The sequence below is a fragment of the Manis pentadactyla genome, chromosome 19 (genome assembly GCF_030020395.1).
Source record: "Manis pentadactyla isolate mManPen7 chromosome 19, mManPen7.hap1, whole genome shotgun sequence".
NCBI lineage: Eukaryota > Metazoa > Chordata > Mammalia > Pholidota > Manidae > Manis > Manis pentadactyla.
Genome location: NC_080037.1, coordinates 13,339,131 through 13,356,149, shown reverse-complemented (window position 1 = coordinate 13,356,149; position 17,019 = coordinate 13,339,131). Strand labels below are relative to the sequence as shown.

The following is a 17,019-nucleotide window of genomic DNA, read 5'->3' as shown; positions in this document are numbered from 1 at the left end:
GGTGTCACTAAAACATCAGCAAACATCATTCTGAGGACATTAAACTTCATCACAATAAGAATTTAAGATTGCATCTAGTGTTGAGCTGTATTCTGGTGGAGGAATTCTTCTTGTGGCAGAAGGTCTAGATGGCTATGATAGCTACTTGCCACCATGGCTATGCCCTTGACCTGCTAATAGGAGCTGGGGGTGCTGTTCTGTAGAGAGAGGTTAGTGAGGTCCACATAGCCACAGAAGTGGAAAGCCCAGAGAAGGGGTATGTGGCCCAGCAGATTTTTGGATCCAACTTCCGGCAGACATACAGGCCTAGCCAAGTGGCCACAAGATGCACCAGGGTTAAGCTCACACTGGGGATTCTTTTATTGAGGGGCATGATGCAGAGGGACGCTAGCAGGCTGGGAAGGAGCCCAGTGGGGTTGCACCTGCTGCCTGGCCTGGGAGAGGTGCCCACCTGTCAGCTTCCAGGTGAGCAGCCACCACTATAGCAGGTATCTGCTCCACCGCCACCCCATCTAGTGACAGACTCCTGACTACACAAAAATTACAAAGGACAACACATTCAGGTCTTATTGTTGGGCAGGTGTAGATATTTAGTTTACAAAGGGTTTGGAATTCCTTAGATCACTTTACTTAGGCATCTCTGCTTTGCCCAAGCAGTGATGCTATGGAAACAGCACAACTGTCCTGGGCTAGTGTTTAAATCAGGAGTGATAAGGCCAGATGTGGTAGATTCTACCTGGTAGAATATCAATCTGCTTATCCTCTAGGGGGTTTTATTCAACCCCTCTCTTTGATAATAATTGTTGGTGCAAAAAAATCGGTTTAATGTCCTGAGGAAAATCATAAACTGTGAAATGATATATGATTTAATAGAATGCAGAGTCGGGACCTCCTTTCTGAGAGGCAGAAAATGCAAGCAGTTGCAGTCCTAGCTTGAATCTTACTAGCTGTGAGGCCTCAGGAGTGTTACTTATACTCTCTGTGCCTCAGTTTCTATATATGTAAAAAGATAATATTAATAGTAGCTAGTTCCTGTGATTGTGAGGATGAATGAGAATGTGTAGCTCACAGGGCATGCCTGGCATAGGATGGGTGCTGTCTTGTTAGTGATGGTGAGTTACAGTCACTCATCTGGGTGCCAGGACAATGCTTTTATGCATTTTATAAAACTGTTTAATGAGTATGTGTGCTTTTCAGTTAAAACAAAACCAAACAAATCCTTTATATTTTAATATACTTCAGTTAGATTTCTGTTTTAAGGTTAATTTAAACTGTTCTTCAAGAAAAGTTTTCTGGTATAAGTTCAGGAATATGTGTGCTTTCTATCTGAATGACTTGTTGTTTACTATAAAACAGTGGTTCTTATTTTAGAGGATTAAAATGAAGGAAATAGGAAGGCAGGCAGAAAACTCCTCCCCAAAACACATAAAAGTGGAAAATACAGCAAATGCAACTAGACCTGAAAATGACCTGAGGGCTGCAAAACAGACTCCCTTCACCTGAGGAGGAAGAGAGGACCACACAGAAAAGGGCCAGAAAACATAACAGAGACATCTACTACAAAGGAAGAAACACAGAAACCCTGAAAAAATGACCAGACAGAGGAATATGACCCAAACAAACAAGACAGAACCCCAGGCAGAGGGCTAAATGAAACAGAGATCACCAGTATTCTTGATAAAGATTTCAAAATCAATGTCATAAACATGCTCACAGATTTACAGAAAAGTTTTTATGATCTCAGGGAGGACTTTAACAAAGAGGTAGAAAACCTGAAAAAGAACCACTCAGAGCTGAAGAATACAGTATCTAAAATGAAACACACAATGGAGGGATTTAAAAGTAGATTGAATCATGCAGAGAAGATGGTTGACATGGAAATTAGAGAACAGGGAAACAAAGAAGCTGAGGAACAGAGAGAAAAAGGATCTCTAAGAATGAAAGAATGATATTAAATGCCTATTATTGAAAGCCACCGATTGTTGGGGTGGCTTATTACGTAACATTATGATGTGACTAGCAGTAATAGATCAACTGGTCTTATGATTTTGCTTTTGAATGAATTCACTAAAAAATTGGGCTCTAAATTGATATTTGCAAATTCATCTTTCCCCCCCCTACTGGGATAATGGTATTATGTATGTGATTTGAGCTCCCTACTTAAATATATATTTGGCAGAGTATAGAGTGGACTATGTAAGGACAGACTTCTACCAGGATTAATTTCTACAAGATGTAGAAATGTCTTTCAGATCACTTTAGAATTCTTTCAGGACTGTGAATATGAGTGACCTTTATTAAGAACTTAGATGCACGTGGGACTTTGAAATAAAATAAGCTCTGAGTTAGAAAACAATTGGTGTAGCAGTATTATCTATTGCATTCTGGGGAAGAACTGAATGGCTTCATTATTTCAGCCTTTGAATTTCCAGAAGCATTTCTTCCATTTGGCTTGTGAGATTAGGGAGTTAGCAAAGAAGAGACAAAACAGCACTGGGATGAGCTGCTTTGATTCTTTGTGATCAGAAATCTCATTTACATAAAATGAGGAATAATTAAATCTCATCTTAATTGTGATCTCTCCTAATTTAATTGAATTTTGATACTTAGGTCAGTGGCTGGAATGCAAAGTCAATTTCTTCTAGAAAGGCTTTTAAATTAATTTTCCTCCTTATTCACAGGAGGAGGCTGAGCGAGCCCAATCTGAATGAACTATTCAATGAACATGTTTTAGGTTTTGGACAAGTTCATTGACAGGCGTCCATCGAGCTGGGGAGGGTTTCCAGCCGTATTTAGGTGTGCTTGGTTGTCACTGGTAAATTCCAAGATGTAGGCAGATGTGGAAGAAGAGCCTTGTGTTCTATGTGGCAGAAATTCATCTTTAGTCGTATCTCTTTTTCTCCTGAGTATGAAGTGAATGACATGAACTTGAGAAGCAGTAGCCTAAAGGCGAGGTAACTAGAATCAGAGAATGCTAGAATACGAAGCCACCTGAGAGGCCAGAAAAGCTAGTCCAACCCACTGCATAAGGAAATGGAAACCCTCAGAATTGGCAAACCCCTGATCTCCCCAAGGTTGTAGAGAGAGAGTGAATTCCATAGTTGGGTGATCCATGTAGATTCCCCACCTCATAATTCTGGGTGTTCACCAAACGGATTGAGAAAAATGGTCTGGACTGAAGGTTCCCAAACACAGAAATCATTTACGATGGCCATGTGCATAAGGTGTGACTTACTGGCCTTCCAAGGCAGAAGGAGTTGATGTCTTTGCTTTGCTGTGCCATCAGCACATCTCTGGGGACCCTGCCGGGTGGTCAGCCACCTGAGCAGTGTCTTTCCCGTTGGGGGTTCTCCCAGAGCACTGCCTATCCTGGCTCCTGGCCCGCTCTGGAGTCCAAGTTTACTGCAGGATCTCTTCTGACAAAGCTGCTTTGGGTGCCCCATGGCCTCAGGGTCACGTCTGTCGAGGCAGTGTGGTGATCCGGAAGCGTAGGTCAGTGGCTTCCGGCAGGGGATGGTTACATAAGCATCCTGCCAGCCACCCGAGTGGAAATGATGGCCCCAGTGCTTCTCCAAGAGAAGAGAACATGCCGGGGGCAGTGTGTGGCTGGGTGCAAATGTGCACATGCTCGCTGGCCTGGCGGGAGGTGATTTTTCACATCATTAGAGGAAGCACACAAGAAAAGGCTCCTCCATCTGCCGGACTCAGGATGCCCTAAAACACCGAGTACTTCAGCTTTGTTGGGGCTTTGAGGGGCTTAGGGTCGGTTTATTTTTATCGTTACTTATTCTTTATTCTCATTTCAAGTGGCAAGCACTTTATTCAGTTTTCTAAACAGACTGATTGGCCCTCTGGGTGTCCGGGAATGAAAGGTCATCCATCCACTTTACAAACACATCCACTCGGGCGGAGAAAGCTCAGACCGTGTGTGACCTGAAAAAGCGACTCACGTGGTGCCCCCGGGCCAGCGCGGTCCAAGGGCTTTCCTGGGAGTGCTGAGAGGCCAGGAGGACTCGAGCAAGGTTAGGAAACGGACTGGGCTCTTAAACCAAAAAGAGAAAAAAGATGGAATAAGGAAATTAACAAACACAGCAGGAGGGAGAAAAATGGATTAAGAGGGATGTGGAGAAGTCTGGGGGGTAGGGGGTGGTGGGTGAAAAGGAAGGATCGCTTTTTTTCTTTTGAGAAATATTTCTATCAGGACAGCATTTGGCCAGAAGAAAGCAGGCCTCAGTTCCATTGTATCAGATTAACACCAAATAGATTTGTTTCCTTCCAGAAGCAAGTTTCATCTATTCATAAATCAGAGAGCAATATAGCATAGTGGCTAAAACCTCAGACTCCTGAGTCACACAAACATGAGTTCGCATCTATTAACAGTTTACTATGTTCTCTGAGGCTCCGGTTTTCTCCTTATACAATGAAGAAAGAATAGAAGCTACTTCACAGAGTTATTGTGAGTATTCAGTGAGATAATGTGTAAGAACCCTTTGTGGAATGTCTCACACGTGGGTGGTTGATTCTTGAGTATTAGCTGGTATTTAATGAGTACTACAAGGGCCACAGCCCCAGTGAGATTTAAAAAGATACACAAGGGTAGAAAATTCCCTCAAGGAACTTTGAATCTGCTGGTGAATAGCAGGTTAACATATGAAACAATACTGAACAGCCCAAGGCAGTATAAAATGCATGGGACACACTTAAGTCCTAAGTGGCTCCCATGGGCATGAAAAGCCAAGAGATCATGGTTAATCATCAGTGAAGTGGTGTATAAAAGTAAGTACTAGAGAGGGGCAGCTTTAATGGGCATACAAACCACCCAGAGATCTCCTAATAATGTAGCGCATAGTTCGGTCCTGGGCTGAGCCTGGATCCTGCATTTCTAAGGAACTCGTAGACGACCTCCGTGTTGCCGGCCCTCAGACCACTCACTGAGTAACAGGGACTTAGAGAGCGGCTGAAGCGCCTACTCAATGATCAGGCACTCCTGCTACACCTGTTAAGTAATAAATACAAAAGGGGATAAAAGTGACAAAAATCACCACCATCACCACCAGCAGTGTTATCTAACTGAAACAACTAGGGAAAAGTTTTTAAGTATGGAATGATCCAGGGGCAAATCTTGATTAAGTACTAAACAGAAATGAGTAACCACTGCATGGCCACACCAGTCAGGGAGGGTTTCCTAGGTAAGTGCCGCTTAAGCCAAAAGCTAAAAGAAATGACAACAGGGAGTCGGAAGGAATAGGGGAACAGATCCCCCCAACTCTGCATCCTTTTTCTTTTTCACTCTTTTTTAATTACAGGTAATTCGTGTCTGGCTCTCAGATTACTTTTTGGAAAACTCGGTCCAGCATTTCTGGGACTGACACCCTCCCCTCCCCTCCCCAAACACACACACACACACAGTAGGTTACTCCCTACTCATAGGAAAGGACCAAAATTAGATTCTTCTTATTATTTATTGTTAGACTAAATTGAAGCCATGTTTCCTTTCCGAGAAAGAAAAGCCTAGAGAAGAGTCAGTTCCCCAGGTTGAGACCATGGAAATGTTTTTGATGTTGGGAGCATTGCTGAAATGCGAGAATGACTAACATGTTGTCCTTATGGACAACAGAATTCTAAGTAACAGTGTGTGTTCATTCTGATGTATAATAATACTAGGCACATAAGATGAACTTCCTTGGTGAGGAAATGAAATCTGCTTTGGTATCTTATCCAGCTGAGCAGATCTTAAAACGTAGACTTCAAATTGTCCTTTCTACCCTGGTATTTTTCCAAAGTCCTACAAATAAGTTATACCCACTATGTCTAGGAAGCAAACTGAGGGAGAAATTATAGGGACGGAAAGCAGCTGGTTTATTGCATCAGTGGATCTATTCTGTAAACCCACATGTAGAGACAGGAAGGGCATTTTGTGCCTGGGACCAGAACAAAGATGATTTGGGAACTGAAGCCTGACTAACCCATAGACCTTGGTCACTGGCCGAATGGAGGGCTCCCCGAAGGGAGAGACGTGAGGAGCTTTAAAAGGATTCCTTAGACTACAAAACCACCATCATGCTTACTTATTACAGAAATTTATAGCATATGGAACAAAGACTTTGGTTTCCTAATTAGAGAGATTAATAATAATTGCCTGCATTTTGGAGGCTTTTAACCTTTGATGGCATGACAACAATCAAACACGGCAACAAATACTATAATAGTTTGTCTTTTTGGAAATCACATTTCCCTCAGTATTGGCTTTTATATTTTATAATGGCTTTTATGTTGTATCACCACTTTGCAGCTTGTACTCTGATTATTTCTGCTTTAACAATCAGTGCTTCAGAGGTCGTGGGGAGAAATCAAAGCGCCTGTCTTTTCAAATGCTAGTGGCTTGGATTTTGTTTTCTTCTGGTTTTTAAATGTTTTTATCCCAGTCTGTTTATCAACCAGCACTGGAGTTCCACATGCTGCTGGCTGGTCCCATCTTAGGCAATGTCAGAAGCTGGCTTCTCATCCAAGGAAATTTCAAAACAGCTACATATATTCAAACACAAGAATCTTTCATTGCTGACTTTTTTTCAAAACATCTGTGAAGTTTGAGCATTTGAGCATTGTTTCCCAAGCAGACATGGGATAGAGATAGAAAAAGACATCCTGGAATGGAAGAAGGGTAGATGTCATCATTTCAAGTCTCATTTTTCATAGTTTTGTTGATGAAGACAAAATGAAAAAGAATATAACACCCAAGGGCAAAAGAAATCACCTTGGGCTCCCCAAAAGATGAAATAGCTCGGATAAGGGAAATAGCTCTTGCCCTGGGTCTTCCCAGTCTCCCCACTGAGAATTTGGAAAGCCAATGATGGGAAAGATAGGGAATCAATTGGCAGGCCAGGTCTGGAGCTTCTGACTTCCTTTCTTCCATTCCACGACACCACAGTGCATCTGAGAAATAAGTAAGGGACAGAGTCACCCTCAGGAGTGGAGTTACCGAGGTAGGCTGTACTGAGATAACTGTGTAGGATGGCTTTGAGGACATCTCAGCCAAGTCAACAGAACAGAAATTGTTCATTATGAAATTCCGGCATTGGGTCAGAATAGCCTGACTCCAACAGCTGCACCATTTCCCAAGAGGCCCCATTACTTTGGGCATTGGCTGGGAGCATCCTGAGGGAAGCATGGCCTCTGCGTGAACACTGGGGTAGAGCTGAAGGCACAGCGGCCAGGAGGTGGCCAACAATTAATGCTCCTTGCCAGTGGTCCTCTGGAAAAAGGCATGTGTTAAGTAGCACACTGTCAAGGGCCACCCATGCATGGGCTCTTCGCTGTGCATAAAGATCATCCACCAGGATAGAGAAGCATTATTTTAATCAGACACATCAATCTGAACTCACTGTAACAAAGGTAAGCAGATCAGAAAAGTAATAGGATTTCTACAAAACAGTACAACATTCACACAAACATAGAGTCAGAAAAACTAAAGCTTAAAAAGAGCTCAGAGAGGGAAAGGACTCTTTTCTTTTAAAACACATTTGTACCATGAATGAAAATGAAAAAACTATAGCTCCTTTTCTTGGAAAAGATGGAACACTAAAATATTCATTTACTCACTCAACCAAAATCTATTGAATATCTCACTACACACAGAATTCAGCTGTGCACCAGGAGTAAAGATAAGAGATATTTTTTTCATTTCCATTAATATAGAGAGGGTCATGGACCCTTTAGAGAATCTTATTAAGCTAGAGACCAAAGATAGAAAAGGGTTTTGGAGGGAACACATGTTCAGAAAGAAATGTTAAGTGGTGAAGGGGTGAAGGAAGAAGAGAAAAGCAGCATATAATGAATATTCACAAAAAGTTTTGCATAGAGGACAACTAGGTTCTTGAGTTCCCTAGATCATAAACTACTAATTCATACTTGACTTGTCTTCTCTGAGAGGAAAATGATGTTTCAGACAGAAACAAATAGAACACATATTTACTAGGGTAAGTGAAAAAAAAAAACATTGTAAGAAAGTATAAACTGCTCTTGGTGTGTTTATGTCTATTGGTTGTAATAAATTTCATCTCAGGATACTCAGGGGGTATATATAAATAACATTGCTACCTCACAGTATGTTTTCTTCAAGAAAACATGGAGAAGAGAACACATGTTGTGTAAATGATGGCACAGTATCTCCAAAGGGGAAAACTATAGATAAACTGACAGACAAGTTAGTAATTCTTAGTATTGTAGAACAGGTTGATGTGTACTTAGAAACGGAGAAGTAATCTTTAGTAAGCAGTTAATAAAAGCAGAGCATACCAACCAAAGAGCCTTTACTGCCTGGTTATCTCTAGCCTGGCAGGTTAGGGGAATAGAGTAAGCAGCATCTTCTGTACTTTGGCAAAGAGTTAATAGATTCTTTCCTGTGACCTTGGGTATTGGATGGAGCAGTGTAAGCAGTATCAGCTATCTCCTAGCTGATAATACAGCTAGGAGAACATGCAAAAGCTTCGTGGCTGAATCCAAAGAATCATTACTACCAGACTGATGTTTCATTGGTGTTTTCTCAGAACGCCACCTGGCCAGTGTCCAGTTCAACATTTTATCAATGACGGTGATGATTTCCTAGAGTGCATGCAGTTACAGCTGGGGCAGAACATCAAGCTAAGGGTGTTGCTAATACTGTAGTGAAAGAATCAGCATCTAAAATGGATGGGTTTAAGTTGGGGCCTTTTTTGTGTTTGTTAAATTTAGGGATAATGGAGCAAGGACACTCAGAGCATAATAGTATCCTTTCATTTCACATGGGGTAGGTCACACTTGGAGTAGTGCTACGTGTATCCCGGTGCCATGTTTTTAATAGTATATTTGCAGACTGCACCTGTCCTGATGAGAGGTCTACAATGATAAAGAATCTGAAAATAGTTCAACGTAAGAAATGGTTGAAGGAATCAGGGAGTGTTCAACCTGGAGAAGTGATTCAGAATGTTCATGCTGTTTAAATTATTCAGAAGGATTACATAAAAAGAGAATGACATGTCATTCTGTGACTGTGACTGTGGAGGAAAGAACTGGGCAGTGAAAAATATATTATAGGAGAATGTTTATTTAGCTTAAAGAAGAACTTTTTACCACAGATTGTTGAGAAAAAAGGAAGGAAGGACATATTTTAGGAGTATGACAAATTCTCCTTTACTAGAAGTATCCATGTAGATACTCAGGTAGGGAAGTCAAAGACCACCTGATAACGTCTTAAAGCGAGAGTCTTGCCTCAGAATTCAGCCAGGCTAAAGCACTCTAAGGGATGCCGAAATAGAAAGAGTTCTGTATAGAGGCAGGTCAAGGAAACTGGTCCTCAGCTTCCTTCAAGTACAATGATCTCTTTGGTTCTTTCTGATACAAAGTTCTGATGTTTTGCTCTGGAAGTTTTAAATTCATTTAAAATCATTTCATGATCTCGTATCAGTCAGGATAAGTTAGATTATGCTGCAGCAACTAACAGCTCCAAAATCTCAGGGACTTGAAATAAATGTTTGTTTCTTGCTCATATTACATGTCCATTGCAGGTCAACAGAGAGCCTTGGGAATCCAAAGTGCTCTGGCTTGTGCAGCTGGCAGAGGGAGAATTCAGTAAATGACGCACTGGCTCTTACAGACTTCTGCCTGTCTATCCTTCACAAGGGGAGCAGGCAACGTATGGTCTTTGCTGGGCTCAGAGCAGAGGAAAGCCAGTTATCCTGAGTGGTAACTAATGATTACCTGAAATTAAAATGGACTGACTCATGCTTTCAAAAAAACAAGGAACCTAAAGAAATAGCGTGGATTTCTGTTCTGGGATGAGGTCCTGTCCCTGTCATGGACCCTCTCTAGGCAGCTCACTTTATCTGTTTATACCTCAGTTTCTATAAAACAAGAAGTCTCTCTCTCTCTCTCCCTCAGGATTATTGTTTCAGTACAATAAGTATGATTGCAATTCAGAATATTTCAACCACCATACAAATGGAGTGGATAATGCATAAGTACTCATTGCCCAACACTAAAAGAAACAACGAGAGGTCCTTGTTTACTGAATGAGTTTTTGTAATGTTCTTAAATGTAGGAAGCTCTTTCGCGTGTGCATTTTAATATTCTTTTAACTGTTCCCCCACTTCCCAGGTTGGAAGGTAAAAGCAGCTGTTTCACTGGTCCACAAATGCAGACTAAGGCACACAAACCCAGCAAGGAGGCCTCCGAAGACCCCAGAATCTGCATCAGGATCAGGAATGCACAGTGCCCAGCCCCTGACCCCCTCCGTGCCAGTTTACCGACTCTCCTCCCCCACTTCAGTCTTGCTCCCTCTCGTCCTCCTATTTCAGTCTCTCTACAAAGTCTTGGCACAGAGACTGCCCTACCAAGGCAGTGGATGAGGCCTTCTGCCAACGGCCTTCTCAAAAATAGTACCAGCTCACCGGTGGCCTGGTCTGCTCCCCTGGGGAAGTCACGTGAGGGAGGCTGGGAACATGACAGAGACGTTTTGGTCCAAAGGCAGGCCAGATGTTCCAGGCATCCATTCTCCTTCTGCAGAGGGCCAAACAGTGATCGTGGCATCCAGGAATGTGGGCACAGGTCCATGAACCTGCAGCAGGGGAACTGACTGTGACTTGGGGGATGAATTGAAAAGTCTGGAGGCACAGGTCGCAGACTGGGCAAGGTAAACACAGATGCTGGGGCTTTGTTCTTCCATTAAGGAATGCTGCCCTACCATGGGGTAGTGGGGCAGTGTGGCGAGCTGGGCAAGCATCCTGGCTGGGGCAAGTCACACTCTCTCACTTTCCTCCCGGCAGCCACTTGCCAAGCCAACCTAAGAGGATTTATCACAGACTCAATGAAAGATCACCAAAATGCAGGCAGGCATAGTGTCTTCCCTTAGGGAACTTAGAAGTTGACTGCATAGACAAGACGAGCATATGTAATAATTAGAAAGAATTACAAGGCAGTATAGAAAACAACTAAAATGGTAGAATTCAGATGAGGTACAATTCAAAAGTGGACTTGAATTATTAAGGAAGTTTTTTTGGTAATTTAGTGTGGCTTGTACCTAAGATCTGCCTCTTCCCTACTCGTCCAGATTATTCCAACTTCTTCCAATCTAACGTAGACAGTTTCTTCTTAACTAGTTAGCTAGATTTCCTCTTCAAATAAACTGATTTAAAGAATCACTTTTTCAGAGAAGCAGCTAACCACTCTTCTGTAAGATTAAGGCATGCTTCCCCCACCTGCGTTATTTGAAATGATTAGAGTGAAATTTTCCTTTAATGTAGATATTTTAGTCCTTGTAATTTTCAACTGAAAACCAAATATCGAACTGTCATTCTGTCCAACTGCTACTCTTCCTGTGCTTTTAAAATAAAAATAATGCTGCTAGCATGGAGAAGACAAGTAATGACTCTATAGCATCTTACTATGCTGACAGACAGTGACTGCAATGGGTTTGGGATGGGGGGGTGACTTGAAAATATAGGTGAATGTTGAAATCACAATGTTGTTTATATGAAACCTTCATAAGATTGTATATCAATCATACCTTAATTTTTAAAAATGCTGCTGGTCATAATAACACATCAGTTCTGTGTTGTACTATCAAAGCAGGAAGAAGATTTGGAGGGTGACTAAGGGAAGAGGCCCCCTCCCATATAATCCCAATTGATGGCACCTGCATTCCACTCTATGTTAAGGACCACCGTGGACCCTTTTGCTGCTGCCTAATATGGCAAAGCTAATGTATCAGGTGCTCAGCTAAATGCTTGCTGGATGAGCAACACCTTCATTTGTTGAGAACTCTGCACCCACATTTTCCTTGGATTCACCAAAGCAACACACTTATCTCAACCTAGATGGGGACTGTGACTTCTTCTCCTTTGCTTGTCCTGGTTTAGAATTCATCACCCCAAATCAACTCCTATACAAGCATCCTTTTCTTCTCTTTTGTCATGAAAATGGGACTCAAGAAACAGTAATTTAGTGTTTTCTTTCATCAGAACTTGTAAAATGATAGACAAGAATTCCTTGTGTTTTGCTGAAGTTTGGCAAACAGTGGGAAAGTCACAGCTAAGGAAGGATGATGGGAAAGGAGAGAATCTCAGGCAAAACCTGCTTTGGAAAACTGAAAGAAAGAGATCTCATCCTGAAAAACAGTCAGTCTTCTCACCTTTTCTCTGGGTACCTTGTGCTTAAGGCTGTTTAAGGGCTCTCCAATGTATCATTTTGGTGAAGCTGACTAGCTATGCTCTCAAAGAGCTTGATATGACTGTCAGAATGGAGACAGGTGATGTTATGTTGAAATAACATTATTCCCATTAAGCATTCATGGGGTGAACATTTTATCATAGGCCACCCGGAGGGCTGGACATGAGACCCTTTCTTTCTTAATCCTATTTTTAGACAGCTCATGTTATACACGGCACTTGCACCTGTCATCAGTAGTCTCAACAGCCAACGGCCCGTTTGTGTGCTACTCTATGTGTGGGCCACATGATGAGCTCTGGACTGGGCCTGAGGTTGTATGAAGGTCACCATGGCCCATGGCCTTCATACAAGGGTACCCTTACCTGTAAGCCCTTGACTCAGAGTCAAACATTAATATCCCGAGGCAGTCATCCCAGTTGCTTTGCATGAAGGAAAATGATTTCTGGGTTCATTTGTTTAAAAAATCCCACCAGTATGCATACACATAAATCCATAGTCATATACATGTACAATACATAATTACATTTGAAAGATTTAAAGTTACATGCCAAATGTAACAGTTGCAACCTATAGGTAGAGAAGAAAGGAAATGGGGGAGAAGGGAAGAAGTCATGAAAGAATATTTTAACTTTTACCCCAAGAATCTTGGTATTGTTTGAATTTTTAACAGCTAGAATATTTTTATTGCCACTTCAGCAATTTTTAAATCTCTTGGCACAGAAGCTCTTACATAATATGAACTTAAAGGGAAAAAAATAAAGAGGGAGGGAAATGGGAAGGAAACAGGAAAGAAGCAGAAATGGGAAAGAAAGAGTATGTACATGTACAAATTATCAAGAGCTAAATCCATGAGCTCTGAATGAATGCATTGGTTAGAGATAAATGAGGTTAGTTTAGAAAGGCTTTGTGAATTGGTTGACTTTTGAACACATTATTTTATATTACATAATTTACTTTAAATAAATAATAAATGAGATTTGTTATATAGAATTAACAATAAGAATATGCTTATGGTATCATATAAGATTTTCCCTGCAGAGAATCTGGAAAATAGAGAAGAGCACATAGAAGAAAATTTCTACTAGCAGTAATCCAACCTACCCATTAATATTGCAGTGGATTGCCTTCCATTCTCTCTTTTTTAAATTCTTACACTACGTTTTGAAGGGCAACAGAAACATAGCATCACGGAGAAGAGGAAGGCGGGGGCGGGGAGGCCATTCTAGGAGAGCAGGGAAGAAGAGGTCACCAAGAGCTGTGAACTGCTCCTCTATCTCGGGCCTGAGATCCCAGTGAGCTTGCTTGGACCTAGAATATTGGTTATTGTGTTTATCTCTGAAGTCTTGTCAAAGTAACAGCTTCTGTGGGTCTCAGTTGTCTTCTCTTTAAATGGAGATACTCCCTTTATCCTACCCTCCTTGCTGCATTAAGTCCCCCAGACATAAACAAAGCACATTCCAATTCCTGATCAGTTCTTACCTGGACTACAGAGGGATACTATTATGCAGGTCTGCGGCCTAGCTCGTAAAAGCCTGCTTAACACAAAAAGCAGTTGAAATGCCAAACCCGGTACATATAACAATATGATATTCCACCAGAGGATGGGCATTTTAAGGCAGATTCTTGCATTTGGGGACCCACCCACCATTTATTTCTTCAAGAAAATGCATTTTGACTGTTTGGGAGACTGTCAGTCCTGCTTATGAGTCTGGGGCACCCCTTGGCAGCATTATCAGGGAGAGAAGAATGTAGCTGGGGACAGGCTGCATTGTCTGGAGCAGCCCTAGCCTAGATACTGCACAGACCAATCTCCTAAGAACAACAACAGTGCAACAGCAGTAATGAGAGCAGCTATTTATTGGGAGATATCATGCTTTATATGTACTATCGCTTTGAATTTTCATGTGTCAACTCCATCACATAGTTACAATTATCTCCCCAATTTTATAAAGGAGTAAACAAGGCACAAAGGTTAAATAGCTTCCCCTCAAGGTCATGCATATTTATCTGAGGTGAGCCAGCATTTTAACTCTGATAAAATGACTATAGTCTCAGCTCTTATCAATTGGTAATAGATAGGCAGAAGGGAGAAGCTCAGTTACCTTTGTGATCTGCCATCCCTTGGAAGCCAGGCCAGGCTATTATAGAGATCACTGGCCATTATGTGAGGTATTCTAAAGGGTAGGGAGACGGTAGCAGAAATCTGACCTTTCTTCAAGAGCTGTTTAACATGCAATTGTCTATGTTCCTCCATACTACCATCCCAGAGATACTGCTCTGGGTGGCGTGGCACTGGGGATGTTTGTCCATCCTGCTGGGAGCTGTAATGCTGCTGGTCATTTAAGGTTCTAAGATCAAATATTCTGACTTTAGGATCTGGCAGGACAGTGGGGGAGATGTATAATCATCCCATTCTCTCCTGCAGGGCTCACTTCTCTGCTGGATCTATATTTCTGAATCATCTCTCAATTAGAATCAACCACCCATAGAATGCTCTGTTTCAGAAATGTGTCCTTTGATTTTAGCCTCTGCACATTTCTTTTTTCCTGTTTTGCTATATTGCTTATAATGTGTATGCAGCTGCTTGGAGAGCAAAATATGCAATCAGTGTGATGCAATCATATTCCTTCCTTATCAGGGAAGGAAGAAAATGCCAACTTGAATTTTATACAATTTTCAAGAGCTCCATGATGCACAATGATAAGTTCACTTAATTGATGTGATCTTAATTGGAACCGCAAGGGAAATTGGAATGCACATAGAGTTCAGTTGTTTGCGTTTATAATAGCACTGTTTGGCTGAGATTAGACCATTATCTCTCTCTAGTTCCTCAAATGATGGAGAGTTTGTATTTCTGAAATTTGCTGAAAATGGAAAGCCATATTACAGTGCTTTTTTTTCCTCGTCTTTTCTGTTATGCTGTTTTGCTGTTTCATGTAAGATTTGGATTTTTGAGTTATGTTCTGAGAATGAGCTACCATAAGTAGGTATATATATACATACATACATACATATGTGTGTGTGTGTGTATAGATATATTTTTCTGTTCATGTTCCAACAATTAGAGGCACAGGGACAGCCGTTCACGTTCATTATCAACTGACAATTTTATTTATTTATTTATTTACTTGTTTATTCACATGTTTATTCATTCAGCAAATATCTACTGAGCCCAAGCCATCTCTCTGCCTCTGTTGATAAACATAGAAAATGCACTCACTGAAGTGTGGTGGAGACAGTAGCCTCTATGTCATAATATGGGAATTAATAAAAGATTCTCTTCCAGCTATTAACCCCTCTTTCTCTCTTTTTCTCATTTTTATAGGTACCATGACCTTGAAAAGGTATTGGAACTAAAGTCTTCAAGCAACTTATTTGTTAATGAATTGCCAAGAAATACTTCTTGAGAGTTCTTGGATAAAAACACTTGCTTTGTATGTTAGAAAGTGGTCCATTGAGTAGTGAGTGTGTTTCTTCTGTCCTGGGTTATTAAGGCTTGAAGCTCCATAGACTGGGTTGCTGATAACACTGGATTGCTGATAATGGCATGACTGGCTCTATTTCCTGGTTGATTCTCTCACCCAGAGGTCATGGGACCTTTATGTGGAAGCAACCCAAATGTCCATGAACAATGAATGGATTGACACGATGTGGTACATCCGCACAGAGAATATTATAGTTGGTCATATAAAGAACGAAATAATGCTACATGTCTTAACATGGATGAATCTTGAAAACATTATTCTGGGTAGAAGATGGCAGTCATAAAAGCCCAAATACTGTAGGATTCCATTGCTATGAAATATCCAGCACAGAGAAACCTATAGAGACAGAAAGCGGATTCACGGTTGCTTTGGGCTGGGAAGGAGAGGAGAAGGGAGAATAAGGGAGTGATAGGTAGCCAGTGAGTATGGAGGGTTTCTTTTTGAGGTGATGAAAAGGTGCTAAAATTAATGATGGTAATGATTGTACATACCTGTGAATAAGCTAAAAACCATAATTATACACTTTACATAAGTGAACTATAAAGGATGTGAATTATGTCTCAATAATTTTTTAAATAAATAAATATATAATAATACAATATTCTTTCTTTTGTTCTCCATTACAGTGTGAGCTGCCCATTGACACTCTTATCCATACGAACACACTTACCTACCACCCACTTAGTGAAAGCCTGACCAGTGATCATGCTAGCTGTAGAACCATTTCCCTGAAAACCAGGAAACCCTGCTGTCTTCTCCTAAAATAAGTGGCTTTTTCCCTTGAACTTCTATAACATTGAATCCAAAGGCCAGGCCTATGCATTTTTTATTATCTCTTTGTTTGTCAGTTTTCTGTAAGCAGTCATGAGCCTGTCCAGGGCACTGGCTATTTCTTATCTGTCTTTGAATTCCTAGCATCAAACATTGTCCCTTAGAGCCAATAGTTTCTCCGTACATAATAGAAGAAAGAAAGAAGGAGGGGGGAAGGGAGGGAGGGAGGGAAGAGAAATGTGGAGGGAGAATTATCACTTCATTTCATCAGGAGTCACTGAATTCTTGCATATGTGGAGTCATGTTTTGTGTGCAAGAGTCTGCATTAGACTCATGCTGACCGAAGCCCTCAAGCAATGTGCACAACGTGCAATTGAGTGATGAGTTAGACATGAGCTGAATTTATGGACATCTATGGAAAAATACCAGGGAATACCATCAGAATGTCTGAATTTTAGATAAATTGAACTATTTAACCATGGTTTATAATAAATACAACATTACTCTTTAGTTACTGTCCATTTGGTGGCTTCATATATGAATCTCAGATGTATATTTCCCT

The 17,019-nt window shown here is 41.2% G+C and overlaps 1 pseudogene; it reads right to left on the bottom strand.

Annotated features, from left to right (window-relative positions):
• LOC130681720 (solute carrier family 35 member E3-like) overlaps positions 1-17,019 on the bottom strand; it is a 32,038-nt pseudogene that overhangs the window by 461 nt on the left and 14,558 nt on the right.